General features: G+C 41.0%; 1 protein-coding gene across 1 annotated transcript in view; it reads right to left on the reverse strand.

Moving 5' to 3' along the window:
- SYNJ2BP (synaptojanin 2 binding protein) overlaps window positions 1-16,064 on the reverse strand; it is a 111,687-nt gene that overhangs the window by 16,166 nt on the left and 79,457 nt on the right. The window lies entirely within an intron of this gene.

Genomic DNA, 16,064 nt, shown 5'->3' on the forward strand with positions numbered 1-16,064 from the left:
ATGAACCGTCTGCCCATATTTACAACCAGTGCTTAAATCCATATACACAAATGTAAGCCATCACCACACCAATAGTGTCAATGAGCCCAAAAACTCTCTACTACGTCCAAAATATGATACATATTATCTTATTTTCAGTGGTCATGTCCTTATATTGTCATGCACCCACTGGCTACAACAGTTTACCAAATACAAGCATCATTTTACAGTACTTACTACGACGTTGTAATGTCACCAATTCTGTAAAAACAAACAAACCAATGCCAATTGTTTTCACATCCGTGATTCAATAGGGCACACTTATCAAGTTGGCCATATAATAATAAAATGCACCATGTAAACTTAGGTGGTCTTACCTTCTGCCTTAATTCGATTTCTAGATAAATTAAAAAGGAGTACAAGAATAAACATAGCATTTCAGTATCATTAACTAAAAGCGCTGTTGTAGAAAAAAACATGCGTGTACTCACAGACTCGGCAGTATTGAAAGCCACACAGTTGCCCTCACAATATCTGTAACACGGAAGTAAAGCGCCCATTAGACCGTGACTTTATTAATGTAATCCAACTTATACTCCAAACCGACTAATCACCATTACTCTCTCCGTTCATATACTTACTTGTGCACACCACCGTATACACCACGTAGGCCCTCTTTCGTCTATGGGACATCGGAACCTGCACCACGTCTTCCTCGTGTTTAAAAAACACACACATCCACCGAGATCCGATCACGTGACCCGTGAAAACAGTGTAAGAGCCTATCACAAATATCGCGGCCATCTTGGAATGGTGTCAATTGTATCGTGTTAATTCCTACTCAACCCATAACGTGTAACCATTAATCATGATCGCGAACGGTATTGTAAATAAAAACCGCATTTCATCAAAAAAATTATGTCAATGAAGATGAACAAATGCGGTGTCTCGATAAAAGTTATATAAATACTCTGGATTCCAGGCTAACTATTCAAAAGACGGTGGCCATATTAGAAAGGGCATGGAACCTATCACTTATATCTGGTATAACTATCGACTGTCAACCCATAGCCATAAATTTGTTAAATCAGCCAGATCGGTTCATATATCAACGCAAGGTAGCTAGCACTTGCCATTCCACAAAGGAGTTAAGCTCTTTCTTCACTGTATTTGCAGACCAAATCCACCTGTTTTCCTTTTCAGTAAGAAGACGGTCCATATCATGCCTCCTTTTTGACTGTTTCACAGTTTCTAACACAAACCATTTCATTTCACTAGGTGAATGCTGTTCTTTGATGTAATGTTCAACCATAGGTGCAGTTTCAACTTTACACCTTATTCGGGACTGGTGTTGCATAATTCTTTTTTTGACTTCTTGTGTTGTTTTTCCTATATAAAATAGGGCACATGGGCATTCTACACAGTAAATCACATTACGTGTCAAGCAATTAGTATGTTGTCGCATCACCCAGTTTTTTCCATTAATGCAACAGGATTTAATCGCTACAGTTGTATGGCACACTACACATGAACCACACGGGAAGTGTCCCACTACTGGTGCCATTCTCCATAGATTTTGAATTGTACTCACTACTGGTTCTTTGTATGCCTTTACAAGATGGTCCCTAAGGTTGCGTGACCTTTTAAAGGCAAACCGAGGTATTGGAAGTTGTGGTTCAAGCTTTGAAATGAGATGCCAGTTTTTTGTTATAATATTTTTTATGGCGCTAGACTCAGAACCAAAAGTGGTGACACAAGTGATTCCTTACTGATTGCCTGAATAATAACATAATCCCTGTAGGACTACAGGTGCGCAACATTCCGGTAATATTTGTGGAAGACGAAGATTTTAATGTGGGATTTAGTTTTGTGTCAAATAAATGTTCAAGAAGTTGGATGGTGCGGAGTATAGAAACTGCACTTAAACATATAGAGAGATTAAAAAAGAAATTGCAGAGTTGGAGAAACAAGTGTAAGAAGACACAAGTTCCACAGACAACCAAGAATTTCTTAAAAAATTAGAAACAACAATAGCAGATTTCCAAAGAACCAACATACTAAAAAAGACAGAAAAATTACAAAAAGACATAAAAAACTACGCAAGAGATCGCACCTATCCTTATTTAAAGAAAGACTTCTTTACACAAAGCCAAACCAACTGGGTTCCAAAACACACTAATTTCTCAGACACAGCTTCATCTAGTTCTGACGAAGGGGCAGGTAGAGGACATATCTCCAACTACAGAGGGGGTCGAGGGCAAGGTTAGTCTCCTTTTTTAGGGAGAGGCCAAGGCACACAGAGAGGTCGGTCTCGGAATACCAGGAGGGGTCAATACAGGAATCAATACACCCCGGGTTTCCGACAAACGAGGAACAATTATTACGAGTGGTAGACAATATCTGTGTTGAGAATATATCCACAATGGTTCATCGACTGGAAGACAATGGTAATACCAATGTAAATTTAGAGGTGGTTCCAATTTTCAATATTTCCACTCAAATTTTGACCCAAAAAGAACTAGACATCTTGAGCTATGGGCTTTCTTTTGTGCCAACACAACGCAATGACCAATTTAACACCTATGTTGAAATGTACAAACTGTTTAGAACCATACGGTTGAAACATTTCTTTAATAAAACGCCTTTACCACCACAAACAACAGCTACAAACCTACGTTGCCCCTCCACGTTCTATCCGGCAACTAATTTGATGCCGAAAGAAGTGATTACTTTTGAGAATGTGATTCTGACAGAGATCGAACAAATGTTCAACAAGAAGAAATCTGTCAAATACAATTTCACGAGAACTGAGTTCGATACCCTTAAAAGCCTTGCCAGTAGGAATGATATAGTAATCAAACCGGCGGACAAGGGTGGCAGTATTGTTGTCCAGAATTTAGAAGATTATGAACAAGAAATTACTAGGCAATTACAAAACAGTGTCCACTACAAGAGTTTAAAGAAAGATCCCACTGACCGAATTAGATCTAATATCCAGCATCTGAGTAAACAAGGCTTGGATGGGGGGTGGCTCAGCCAAAAAGAATTTGACTACTTGAATAAAAAAAACTATTCAATCCCTGCGTTTTATACGCTTCCTAAAGTCCGTAAAAACTACAAAAACCCCCCAGGTAGACCTATTGTCGCAGGTTGCCAATAGATCTTGCAACCTCTGGCAGAATATGTAGATTGGTTCATAAAACCATCAGTGGCACTCACAAAATCCTATACCAGAGATAGCACTAGTGTGATCAACCGTTTGGAAGGCAAACAATACAACAACCAAGACAATGTCCTTGTAATAATGGACATTGAAAGTCTATATACAAGTATTCCCCAAGAAGAGGCATTGGACGTAATCAAGAATATATTAGACAAAAGGCCATCACCACATCAGGTCCCAACGAACTTCATTGTAGACTGTGCCAAAATTGCTCTAAATGAGAATTATTTCATCTTTAACAACGAATTTTTTGGCCAAATTAAAGGGGTGGCAATGGGGGCAATTTTTGCACCTGATATAGCTAACCTGTATGTAGCAGCATTTGAGGAGAGAGTGATCTACACCAATAATCCCTTTGAGAACTATATTAAGGATTACCTTCGTTACATTGATGACGTGTGTCTGATCTGGGAAGGTCCAATAGATCAACTTCAAGAATTCCATGAATGGCTTAATGCCCAAGATTCCAATCTACAGTTTACAATGGAATTCGACAGGGACAGCATTAATTTTTTGGACCTAAAAATATGGAACGATGATGGCACACTCTCAACTAGTTTGTTCACAAAGCCAACGGCTCGCAACACCCTTTTAAAATATACGAGTCATCACCCACGTAATTTACGTGATAATCTCCCTTTTGGATAGTTCCTTCGTCTCAGACGGAACTGTACCAAAAGGGAAGATTATTTCAGAGAAGCTAAAATCTTGCAAACGAAACTTTCAATGAGAGGATACCCCTACAGAATGGTGAAGCGGTGTATGAAGAGAGCTTGGTACTACGACAGACAAGCTCTATTAACACCTTAACAAAAAGAAGATACCTACTCCGATTCAATCACTTGTGTCACCACTTTTGGTTCTGAGGCTAACGCCATAAAAAAGATTATAACAAAAAACTGGCATCTCATTTCAAAACTTGAACCACAACTTCCAATACCTCGGTTTGCCTTTAAAAGGTCACGCAACCTTAGGGACCATCTTGTAAAGGCATACAAAGAACCAGTAGTGAGTACAATTCAAAATCTATGGAGAATGGCACCAGTAGTGGGACACTTCCCGTGTTGTTCATGTGTAGCGTGCCATACAACTGTAGCGATTAAATCCTGTTGCATTAATGGAAAAAACTGGGTGATGCGACAACATACTAATTGCTTGACACGTAATGTGATTTACTGTGTAGAATGCCCATGTGCCCTATTTTATATAGGAAAAACAACACAAGAAGTCAAAAAAAGAATTATGCAACACCAGTCCCGAATAAGGTGTAAAGTTGAAACTGCACCTATGGTTGAACATTACATCAAAGAACAGCATTCACCTAGTGAAATGAAATGGTTTGTGTTAGAAACTGTGAAACAGTCAAAAAGGAGGCATGATATGGACCGTCTTCTTACTGAAAAGGAAAACAGGTGGATTTGGTCTGCAAATACAGTGAAGAAAGAGCTTAACTCCTTTGTGGAATGGCAAGTGCTAGCTACCTTGCGTTGATATATGAACAGATCTGGCTGATTTAACAAATTTATGGCTATGGGTTGACAGTCGATAGTTATTCCAGATATAAGTGATAGGTTCCATGCCCTTTCTAATATGGCCACCGTCTTTTGAATAGTTAGCCTGGAATCCAGAGTATTTATATAACTTTTATCGAGACACCGCATTTGTTCATCTTCATTGACATAATTTTTTTGATGAAATGCGTTTTTTATTTACAATACCGTTCGCGATCATGATTAATGGTTACATGTTATGGGTTGAGTAGGAATTAACACGATACAATTGACACCATTCCAAGATGGCCGCGATATTTGTGATAGGCTCTTACACTGTTTTCACGGGTCACGTGATCGGAACTCGGTGGATGTGTGTGTTTTTTAAACACGAGGAAGACGTGGTGCAGGTTCCGATGTCCCATAGACGAAAGAGGGCCTACGTGGTGTATACGGTGGTGTGCACAAGTAAGTATATGAACGGAGAGAGTAATGGTGATTAGTCGGTTTGGAGTATAAGTTGGATTACATTAATAAAGTCACAGTCTAATGTGCGCTTTACTTCCGTGTTACAGATATTGTGAGGGCAACTGTGTGGCTTTCAATACTGCTGAGTCTGTGAGTACACACATGTTTTTTTTTCTACAACAGCGCTTTTAGTTAATGATACTGGAATGCTATGTTTATTCTTGTACTCCTTTTTAATTTGTCTAGAAATCGAAATAAGGCAGAAGGTAAGACCACCTAAGCTTACATGGTCCATTTTATTATTATATGGCCAACTTGATAAGTGTGCCCTATTGAATCACGGATGTGAAAACAATTGGCATTGGTTTGTTTGTTTTTACAGAATTGGTGACATTACGTCGTAGTAAGTACTGTAAAATTATGCTTGTATTTGGTAAACTGTTGTAGCCAGTGGGTGCATGACAATATAAGGACATGACCACTGAAAATAAGATAATATGTATCATATTTTGGACGTAGTAGAGAGTTTTTGGGCTCATTGACACTATTGGTGTGGTGATGGCTTACATTTGTGTATATGGATTTAAGCACTGGTTGTAAATATGGGCAGACAGTTCATATCATGCTCTGAGGAGACTGTAGATACAATATTGATTTTACTTATATTTTAGATTTATGGCGCAACGTTCGTCCTGATGATGGTCTCGTGGAATGACTATGTGAGACCGAAACGTCGACGCTATTGACGCTTCTTTGTATATACTGTTTGTTCTTTTGTTGAATACTAACATTGTAAAAAGCTGTAAATTAATGTATATATGGCTGATTTGTAAATATTACCCATATAACGTGTAAAAAGTGTCAAAGACGTACTGCATGTGCAGAATGAAATGCAGTACAATTCTCTGTTGCCGTACATGAATGGATATGTGGAGTAATACCTATACAATATATAAAAAAGTATATGGTTTGAAAAATCAACATAAAAAGTAAATATTGTGTTTGATACCTTTTGTCTCCTGAGCTTTGTGATTTCAGGTTCACTTTTGTGACCAGTTAAAAATGATAAATAGTGTTAAATTATTCCTTTAGGAACACTTATTGTTTTGTTATTAATGATACCCGGTTCCTTGGGACTATTGGGTTGCCCTATTACTGTCTAAACTATTAGAAAGTGGGCATTTCTGTGTGCTTATGACTTTTTGTGCTTTGCAGCCCGACACCAAACCAAGTCCAGGGTAGAGTGAGAACTGGGCTATTGCATGCTTTCCAGACAGCCAGCACACAGGAAGGGTTAGGTGTAACAGTGTTGCATCTGGAGATTGAGGGGTGTTGATGCTTTATATTTGTTTAGGTTGAGTCCTACCCTCTCACAAAAGGCGGGTTTACTCCTAATTGATGTCTAGAGCCAGTGCTGATATTGAATGGGGGTGTTGTGCATTACTAAAGTTCTTGTGAAGTTACCTGCAACTCAAAGATTTTAGACACTGCGTCGGATTTGTAACCAGACGCTACTGGCTCTACATGCTGCACCAGAGATTTGCTGTGCTGCCAGGAACACCACCATCTGGACTCTGCTTTGTTGTGCTAACCTGCTGGAAGGACTGCCTCTTTGCCTACAAGGACCATGTGTCCTGGCCCCCAGCGCTCTCCAAGGAATGCTGTTGATGGCCCTTGACCTTGGCAGGGAGTATTAAACAGAGCATGTAAGAAGTGCTCTCCAAGGAATTCTGTTGATGGCCCTTGACCTTGGCAGGGACTATTAAACAGAGCATGTAAGAAGTGCGGGATGGAGGATGCCAACTTCCTACACCTGTCTTGGAGCTGTGTGAATGTGCGCCACTACTGGCAAGATGCTTTCCAAATATTAAATGAAATCATTGGCACTGTACTGGATACCTCTCCTCAGGCTGCTCTGTTGGGGGATACGTTGTCTGTACCTGTGACAGACAGGCGTCTTGTATTAGTTTTACTCGTTCTGGCTAAGAGGGAGGTGGCTATGGAATGTTTAAGTAACAGAAGACCTGCTTTAACAGCATCGCTCTGGGCAGTGGGCTGTTGGTGTGACACAGCAAAGCAATATGTGGATGAGCAACCGCCTAATGCCTGACGCATGGACATATGGGAACCCTACCTTCGCCGAGCATGGCCTAATTCTATTATGACTCAGTTATAGACCCCTAAACAGCCCAATGAATAAAATTAGATAATTGCTGCCCCTCATGATGTTAATTATGGAGGTGTTCATGCTTTCACCTCTTTGATATTGTATACTGCCTATGTACCCCGAAACTGAAATACGTGAATCCCATGTAAGCTGCTTATTTGTGTAATGGATGTGTTCTGTTTGAGATGCATATTATTCATTAAAACCAAATTAAAACAAATTAAAAAAATAAATAAAATATGAATTAACTGGAAGCAGAGAGCCGTGAGACTGACTCTTAACCATACAAAACTAGGAGTAGCCATAAAAATGTAAAGATAAATTTGTGGCTTTTCAAAAGCACATTACAAGTAAAAATAAATAAACGAGCACTGTTGAAAGAAAACCATGTGAACAACTACTTCTTGCGGCCCACTGCATTGCATCTATAGTACATGAATATAGGATAATATAGTGGTAACTTTTTACAAATGTTGACTGCCCTGCAAATACCTATGATTACTATTTCGCCAACACAACAGTCCTCATTTTATATACTGTAGAATTATGAAAAACTAGTAAGCTCAGCACGTATTCAAATTTGTGACCAGCAAAATAGACAGCGGTACAGAAGGGGCTGGTAATGGACGGAGCATCTGAACCAATCAAACACTCACACCCAGTCAAAAGATCTGGGTTTGATCCATCACCCTCCTTTAGCCCACTCTGCCACCCCAGTTCAGACATGGCTATATGCAAATCAGTCTGACCCTGTGCCTCATGGGAACAGTCCAGCCCGAACTGCCAAGCCATGCTTTCCCTGGACCGGAAACAAGCTTCCGAGGACCGGTTTCTGGCATTACAGCCGTCTTCAGCCCGGCTTGCTTGAATCCAGTGGCAAAGTGAGCAAGGGACTCACGTCTGAGCATACCCTGCCACACTTATGGCGGCCAAAAGCGGTACAAAAGGGGGTGGTACGGAAGGAGCATCTGAACCAATCAAACACTCACACCCAGTCAAAAGATCTGGGATTAATCCATCACCGTTCTTTAGCCCACTCTGGCACCCCAGTTCAGACATGGCTATATGCAAATCAGTCTGACCCTGTGCCTCATGGGAACAGTCCAGCCCTAACTGCCAAGCCATGCCTTCCCTGGACCGGAAACAAGCTTCCGAGGACCGGTTTCTGGCATTACAGCCGCCTTCAGCCCGGCTTGCTTGAATCCAGTGGCAAAGTGAGCAAGGGACTCACGTCTGAGCATACCCTGCCACACTTATGGCGGCCAAAAGCGGTACAAAAGGGGGTGGTAATGGACGGAGCATCTGAACCAATCAAACACTCACACACTTCAGTTTTTCAGAGACTTTGATATGTCCTTCAATCGTGATAAAACCAAACTATTTGCCCTCATGGATTCCAGTTAAACATTCTCTGGAAAACCCAATTTGCTAGGATAGAAGCCTTGGTTAAGTACCATGGGGTAGTCCTAAAAAGACACAGATTAAACTACAGCGCAATGGTGGAAGAGTGACGCCCCAGATTAAGACCTAGATAAAGGTGCCTCTGTCACTGGCTCACTGAATGACACTTATAAATATGGTGGTTCTTCCTAAATTCCTGTACATGCTCATGGATATACCTCTTCCTTTGAATAAAGAGTTTTTTCTGACCCTCAGAACACTGCTGACGAGACTCATTTCGGCACATATTAAAAAAAATCTTCAAATCAGAGCATCTGTTTTTCCTCAAATAATAACAGAAAACACTCCTCTAATTTCAGGCTTCTATGGATTCTTAACATACATCCTACAATGCTCATTGTGTTTATGTACCTCTTACTTACTTGTCTGTGTGACTTCAACATTTCAGAATAAAACAATCCCCCAGTTGGGTAAATTAACATCTGATGTGCAGCATTTTCAACCCACAATATAATGGCAGCAAACACTGCGCATACATTTTTTAAAAATGTTTTTCAAATTAGGTTGGCATGGATTTTAGTGTATCGATAAAAATGATTACCATCTGTACACTATGCAAGAGGGGAACAAGCATCAGCAAAGTCAATAGGTCTTTTCAACTTTGTCATGTTTTCCTTACTTTTGTGCATAGACAAGATGCATAACAAGCACTGCCAAAGTCAGTAAGTCTCACCTTCAGAACCTACTAGCTTTGCCTAAGCCTTTGGCGTGACTGTATGGCATCAGCAAGATGCAGTGCAGCACAGGCAAAATTATCTACAAAAAATAAAATGTGCAATGACGCAGCCACGTCACTTTTTGGACACCGCCCCCCCCCCCTCCCCACATCCCCTTCAAAACGAACGGAGTACCTTTGTTTCATAGATCCAAGATGGGTCCTCCTGTCCCCTCCCTATTAGTTCAGTCTTGCTGGCCTTTTTTTTCAAAAACCTCATGTGTAAGAAATTGCAGATACAAAAGGGTTCCGTGTGCCAGGTTTCCTTAAAACCTACGATACAGTAGCAAATAAAGTACTAACAAGCTCGCTCCACAATTATTTGATCTCAATATTCCTGCTATGGTCTATGAGAAAAGTCTAACCTTAGTTCTTGCATCAGCTCTAAATTAAGCCGTTCATTCCCATCATTAAGGACAATTTTGAAAAGGTCAGTAAAATTAATTTTATACTACAATCTCCTCCTTAATTTGTATTTACACCATTGCTGCCATTTGGATTACTTACTGTACAGTGATGTTCATTTCAACATTAACTTTTATACTGAGATTGCCACCTTCACTGGAAAACTATCACTCTGGTTCAAGAGAATTTACTAACTTGCCCAAGGAGATCCTGTTTCTCCTGCTCTAATGATGTTTCGCCCAGATACAATGGACTGCCTTCGAACAGTTAGCTATGCACCTTCCAACTGACTCCTATGCCAGGATTACCAACTAGCAAAAAGTATCAATATCCTGATCTCCATGTGAGTCTAACTACTTTTGTGACTAATCTCTCGTCGGTTATAAATCGTTCAGCCATAATGTCCTCTGATCTTAAAGACTTAAACGCTGCGAAGCAACTTTAGATGTTACCTCAATTTAATGTTATGTTTGCCCCTTGATATAAACAATGCTACCAAATCAAATAGCATGGTATTCAAGATTTCCTAAGTCTAATTCTGTTGAATTCACCTTGTATTCCTATAAAAAGCTCATTATAGCATGAAAAATTTGCATTTGCACAACTGGTTTCTCTGGTGAACTGTCTCTTCAAATACAATCTGTACTGGCGCAGTCAGCTTACTGCCTCTGACTACTTTAATATCGTTAAAATGTACTATACCAAGTACAGATAAGATGCACTGCTTTTTAATGTAATAGCACCGTTTTTGCCTGGAAAATGCACAGCATTACATAATTCGTCTGTCTGGGCTGGTGACCCGTGGTTGTTTTATCTCCCACAATAAAAGGGTACTATGATTCTTCAGTGGGTCCTGTAATCCAAATTTTCACAGCAGCAATCATTCCAAATGAGTGAATGTAATTTCCACCTACATAGCTCTTAGATCCTTTTATATTATTTGTTTTTAAACGGGCAGTGCAATAGAAAAAGTAATGTTATCACAAAAAGAAAATAGCTGTAACCCTTTTTTCACCCTTTGCAGTCACGTCTATTTGTACCTCTGAAAATTGTGGTCCGGCTATGGCATCCAAGAAACGTTTAATGGGATATATGGAAGCGCACACAACGTATTTCTGCAGCATGTGGCAGCAGAGGCTTTCTTGTTGAAAAGGAGGAAAGAAAGAGGTTAAACCGATCAGGTTAATACAGAGAATGGATTTCGAGAATGTTTTTTATTCCCCACACAGACTATGATTTCAAAGCTCCTCACTATGACAGGGTGGATGAGGAGGTAGGCAAAGATGTCTGACACTGCTAGAGGATGGACAGAGGAATAATTGGAAATCTCCAGAAATCATCTTCGCATATTTAAATTTGCTCATATGTGTAGTTGTCTTTGTAAACCATTTGGGGTGGCAAACTATGAATGCACTTTAACAGGTCATTGCTCGTTTCAAATCTGGCAGTTAAAAATGTGTACTTTTATTGCTTGTGATTATAAAAAGAAAAAATACTTTGGTTGACCAATTTTTTTAAACTTGAAGAAAAAGGAGTACAGGCTGCACTTGAATGAATAAAAAAAAAATCTCAAACTGTGTATTACTTTGGGAGTAGTGAGTAAAAACTGTTCACGAATATATTGCAGAAATCCATGCGAAGTGCACAACTAAATAAACATGCAGTCAAAAAAGATGGACGTGCCCCTGTCCTGGTTGTGCATTATTGGGAGGACTTCAATGTCCTTAGAAACATAAGGCGGAATGCAAGAGGGATATGCAGGTAGGTAACATGCACGCTTAACCCATGCCAGAAAACAAACAGTACTGATAAGAAAAGGTCATGTGTGGGTAAAAAAAAACTGTCTCTTTTCCTCAACAACATCCTTTGAGGCAGCTTGAACTTAGTCCTTGCCAGTTTGGGATGCTGGCTGGTCTTCCAGCCACCGGTTCTCGACTCATAAAGAAAAAATGTATTTTTCTACATCTGTTACTGCTAGTTCTCTCATTTGCGATCAAGTAAAAACGTTTGTATGACAAAAATAATTGAAGCACTTTCTTTTATATCATCTTTAGGAAGCTCGCTCTTTATAGGATATTCCGAAAAGAGGTAGATCATTCAAAGAGTCCAGGCAAACCCCAAAGGAATTACAGAGGCATTAATGACACCCCAAATGCTCGCTTTTGTGGTAGTGTGGGTGAGCAGTTGGGAATATCAGAGGGTAGTGCTATGCATTCATTAAACACCCAATAAGGCAGTAAGTAAGACCACACTCAGGGAAATCAGACACCAATTTATAAAAATAACACGTACTTTTATATAAATTTAGATACCAAGATCATGAGAATCGGTTAAGTATTATTAGAGTTATGAATTTTTACAGTTTTCACAAATGGACAGAGCATTTTCAGGATCGGTAATGTTATCCAATGGAGGAGAGACGTGTTGCATTAGGGTACTTGTCAGCGGCTTACAGGCCTGTTCTTCTGAACCTAAGGTGAGTATGGGGCAAGGTCCAAGGACACACCAACAAGTCACTTCGGGAAGCTCCGAGGCGTCTGGGTGCAGTGGTGTGTCACGGCGTCGGGTGTCCCATTCACTTCAACGGGAGACCATTCCAGTTCAAAAAGGGTGCAGACTGGGGGACCAGTCCAGGGGAATCCAGAGGGGGGCTCGACCCTTGAGATCCTCTGGCACACAGGGACACCCTTGGTCCACTTCTCCTCAGGCTGTGGGGCTCGGGTACAGTGGTGTCTTTTGGGGTCGGATTACGGTGCAAGTCTCTAGCGGTTGAAACGTGCCTGCAGAAAGGGGCTGCAGGCAGAGACTGGAAGTCCAGTCTGGGCAAACTCAAGCGTAGACTTGGCTCTTGTGGCTCTGGGGACCCCGTTGGCCCGGTCACCTTCATTGCACTCGGGCCTGCGGGTTGCATAGGCGCTGTGAGGCATCGGGTGGTGACAGTCACAGATTTACATGTTTTTTGCAGAAGAGCGGTAAAAAGGACAGCTGGGCCACTCACTAAGTGGGTCTCACTGCCCCTGAAGTCCCTCGAGGTGCAGGTCAGTGGTCCTCAGTATTGGTGTTTGGACTGGACACAACAAGCCTTGGCTGCTGCAAGGGTACGGTACTCTGGTATTGGTCTGTGCGGCTCCGGTTGGTCCTGGTGTCCTTCCGCTTGGTGAGGAAACAAATCTGACCTTCAAGAGCACAGGGTCCTCTTCCTGGGGAGCTGCTGCGTTGGGCTGGCCATGGAGCGGCAACTCAATGACTGCAGCTTGCATCTTTGGTGCCTGTGGCAGCAGGGGAATAGCCACTGAGAAGCATGCCATTAGACAGTTAAATGCATCTCCAAGTAAGATACATACTCATCAGTTCAAATAAAAAATAGTCAACTGACTTTGACCAAAAAATAGATCTCTCGATTGATCAAGCTATTAAGAATCTAAGTATAAATATTATTAAACCCTCAGCTGCGAAGGTTTTTCCTGTCCCAGTTTGGAGCACATTTCTGGTAGTTGGGACACTTTGTGCTTAAACTTATATAGAAAAAATGTTCCCCACAACAGGTATCCATGCTAAATGTGCATCCTTTTTTCCCCACAATTCTTGGGATTCTAAAGCTATCCCAGCTTTAAGGATTTCTTTGGAGCAAAACAAGACAATAACCAAAAGAAAAGTGTGTTTTTTATTAGGGGGAGTGGTTACAAAAATGAGAAGAATTGCTGTGAAAGAAAGCGTATTTTTTTCCTAAAACGTCAAGAACAAAACATTTCTTGTGCTAAGATCACCATCTTCTCAACTTTCATAAGCAAGCAGAGTTGTAAAACCATTGTTGCTAAACCAAAGTTTTAGCTTTTTGTAACTGACAGTCCCTTTTTCCTATTTTTTCTGTTTTCAACCTACTTTCAGTTTGAGGTGGAAACAGGTGTGAAACCCATGGGTGCACCTGGAAAAAATACATTATTGAAATACGGACAAAATTCAAAATTCAGCAAAGGGTAATTTGTTCCTGGCTTTCCCAAAGAAACTAATCATTAAAATAAATAAAAATAATGAAAATAAGTATGAACAAATTGCAAGTGGTAACAATGTTTATCTTTAATTTATTTGCCTTGATTAGCAAAAAGTAACACACTATTACGTCGGTCAGACTCTAATTGCGGGGATATGTTGGCAGTCCAAAAACTTGTAGGAGCTGGCAGATGAGCAGCGGGTTACAATATATTTTCATTGGTACCCACCAAGAAGCACTTCAGCACCTCATCAGGGGTAGCAAGCACTATATAAATGCAAACCCTTCCCTCTTCTATCCTTCCCAATACAAATAACTAACTAACATATCCACCGCTCAAATTATTTTCATATTTCATTATATCAATTCACCACTAATCCTTTTAGGTTGCGGAGTAGCGTGCTATTCGCCGAAAAAGCACGTTGACGCCTCCTTAGTAGTAGGAAGCGCAATATAAAGACAATTATAATCACCAAACATGCAGAAATACATGTGGTAAAATCTAAAGAATTAAAAATCTGTATGAATGAAAGCTATGTATTTTTATAAATGTGTCTGTGATACTTGGTTTAGAAACAGTGGTTCTTTGTACATCTCAGATGAGATTTAGAGGGCATTTTGTAAAATGTATTCTTGCACACTGGCTTACATTTAAAAGCCATAAATGGAAAGAAGTCAAATTGGTAATAACAAATGTTGAACTATTCTGCGTTTCCACAGCTCTCCCAATAAAAGAAAAGTACCTCACATTTGTGGTGTTCCTAGCACCCACAACAAAAAAGTCCTTTTAATTCAGCGAGAGGACATTACATTTTTTGCATGAACAACCCTTATTTGCGATGTGGGTAGCTGCAGAATTTGGATACCAGCTTATCTTACTCAGAGTGCCCTGCAAACCGCAACTTTGGCTGAAATTATGAATTTTCCTTACATTCTGCAAAGATTTACCCAGCGTTCCCACACTTTCCTTACTGGTACTCCACTTATGGGACTAGCTCCTGTGTCAATAACAACCTCAAAACCCAACAGTACATTTTCCTCCTCAATATCAACCCTTTTTGGCATGTAGCGGAGGAATTTAGGCCCAGGATTAGCTGCCACTTAGGACCTGTGCTAAACCCGGACACTTCTAAAAACTAGACACTCCGGCAAGTAAAAGGAAGCATGACTTGCGTAGATCCAACTATATTTTCTTACCCACAATGCCCTGCAATCATTAGACTATGTTCACACTTCTGAGGGGGAAACTTCATGAATCTGCAGAGATCCACAAATTTCCACAGCTTTCCCTCACTTCTTTCAATAAAAATGGCACTGCACTTGTGTTGTACGAGGTGTGCCACGCCTCTAACTTGAGGGCAGGCCACTGACTTCATGGGCGTTACTTGGCTACCATGTGTTGCTGGGAGGGGTGCCGCGCTGGTGAGCGATTTCCCTGAGGCGGCGTCAGGAGCGACACAGGAACTTGTGGTGCGTCCAATCGGAATGGGTCCTCACGGTGCTGCTCACCTTGTCTTCCTTGCAAAAAGGCAATCACCACCGGCCGAAGTGGCACACGCCATGGTATTCTTTTTGTGAAGTTAAGTCGCGCTCTTTTAGAGTGCTCCTTCCTGAAAGGGGAAGAACTCTCCACATGCTTGTGCCACAAATTTTGTGCTCAAAATGTGCTTATTTTCTCAAAAAGTTGAACAGCCCAATCCTTCCTCTACTCTAGGCAGGAGAAGCAACGGCAGGCCGACCCAACCCACACACATCAGGGGCAGCACTCCTCACACAGCTCGCCCAGCACTCTTTCCAGGCAGGTTCCTTTTTGACTCAGCAAGGATCTTCTGAAGTGTTTGATTTCCCTGATACTTCCAAAAGGAGTCAATCACACACAAGCCTTTGAAGACCTTCTCAAGCAGGATATACAGCAGGGCAAAATGAGTCAGTCCTCTCCTCTGACCACAGACTGTCCCTGGTAAGCAGAAAGACCGCTGTGACTTTGGGGGAGGGGGGCTTCACTGACCCATGCCCTGGATTTTTCCCCTGAAGGCTAGTGGAGGGTTTTCCTGTTAAGAGATTGTGGTGATGGTGTCCCTCAAACAGTTCTGGAACACAGAACTAGCAAATACGCCTTTACTCCAAAAAGTGCTATGCGGATCATGGTCATGTACAGGTTTGAC

The sequence above is a fragment of the Lissotriton helveticus genome, chromosome 9, assembly GCF_964261635.1.
Source record: "Lissotriton helveticus chromosome 9, aLisHel1.1, whole genome shotgun sequence".
Lineage (NCBI taxonomy): Eukaryota > Metazoa > Chordata > Amphibia > Caudata > Salamandridae > Lissotriton > Lissotriton helveticus.